Raw genomic sequence first — 1,626 nt, 5'->3', positions numbered from 1 at the left:
GTTCTCTTTAACGAACGATTTTTTGTTAGAAATATTCCAACAAGTTTTATCATTAGTTTATAGTTGAACCATGATATGTATTTGTCTTGTAGTACAGTAAATAATTCTGATAATGTTTGGATATTTTTAAACTCTTTTCTAATTGCTTGAGCAGTTGTTTGCTGTCCCTTTTTAGGACCAAGTAATGACATTGTGTGCATATTGAGGTAGTCAATGATTTTTGGTACATCAGTTGATTTGAAGGAATTTTTCGTTATTCTAATCGCCTCATCAAATTCATCTCGTAGATCATGCAGTTTGCTTGCTAAGTCAAAATTCTTCCAAGAAAGACCATTAGTGCCTAAAAATGTACAAATAATAGTTTCATTACCCTAACACTAGGTTTACATTCAAAAAAAAATGGTCAAAAGGTGCATTGGCAATATGACTTTTTGATGCAAAAATGCTTTGAAGTTGACGCAAAATTTGTCAAATTTTAATTTTGCATTCATTTGCATTGCATTTTATGGAGAGTGTAAACCAGGCTTAAAGTCCATAGAGTTTAAATGTAAGCATGCAGTGTGTCTAATCTGTGTACAATGTTAATTAACACTAGGTTGCACTGCTTCATTTTTTTCTATCCTATAGTGAAGGATTGAATGATAAATACCTGTTGCTCTGTCAGTGCTTGCTGGTGAAATTGCTACCTCGTCTGTTTCAGGAGTGACACTTTTGTCTGAAATAGATAATGAAATGAAATATCTGTAGCTTAAAATTGCAATTTTATTTGTGGATTCCATTTTAAAAAAATATATTTTTGTAGGTATGTAAATGCTACAAAGTTTATTTTACAAAAATCTAATTTTGCATTTTTATAAATATATCTGCAATCAAACTTTTATGATATATACTGTATGTCGGGATGTATATTCACAGCTGCTTATTTTCGCTTGTTTAATTATCAAAAACTGTTAAGAAAAAGTACATGTGTAAATGAGACTGGAATAGGGTTTGGCGGATTATGCTCTAAAATTGCTCTATTATGCTATGCTGCAATTCTCAGGAAACAGCTCTATTACGCTCTACCAATCAGCTATTATGCTCCCAATTATGCCCATGAATTTCATTATAATAACTTAGCCCCACCCAAAAATGTGAGCCAGTAATTCAATTATGAAGTTCTTGAAAGTATTGTGAGCAATAGTATCTGTTTAAACATGAAAACAGTTAATTTATTGAGTGTAAGTGCCTGTTTATTGCACTTCTCAATGCATTTTTTTCAAAATTTTCTATTATAGCTCTATTATGCTCACATTATGCTTATGCTTTTGGGGCCTATTATGCTCAAAATTATGCTGGCATAATCCGCCAAGGCCTAGACTGGAATTTGTATGTAATGATATTCATTGCTTGATAATGATTTCATGTACTATATCAGTAGTGTGGCTTCTACTATACTATGCAAGCAATTGGCTTAATACCAAAGGAGATAATTAGGCTACCCAGCCCAACCTACACTAACACATAATGTATTATCATAGATACTGATACACTGACAGTGATACTATTGATGACAACACTCAACTAATATATGTACCTTTTGAACTAGTTGATCCTGCAGGTGGCATAGCTGGTAGAGGATGTCAC

General features: G+C 32.5%; 1 long non-coding RNA gene across 1 annotated transcript; it reads right to left on the bottom strand.

The window, feature by feature from the left end:
• Positions 1–168: 168 nt before the first annotated feature.
• On the bottom strand, positions 169–699 carry LOC109592468 (uncharacterized). Its single transcript, XR_002190368.1, has 2 exons — positions 650–699; positions 169–340 (listed from the first exon to the last, which is right to left on the bottom strand). It is a non-coding gene; the product is annotated as an uncharacterized LOC109592468 (long non-coding RNA).
• Positions 700–1,626: the final 927 nt, after the last annotated feature.

The sequence above is a fragment of the Amphimedon queenslandica genome, unplaced genomic scaffold (genome assembly GCF_000090795.2).
Source record: "Amphimedon queenslandica unplaced genomic scaffold, v1.1 AMPQUscaffold_5098_Cont22927, whole genome shotgun sequence".
Lineage (NCBI taxonomy): Eukaryota > Metazoa > Porifera > Demospongiae > Haplosclerida > Niphatidae > Amphimedon > Amphimedon queenslandica.
The sequence above is the reverse complement of the archived record's forward strand: the minus strand, read 5'-3'. Positions and strand labels throughout refer to the sequence as shown.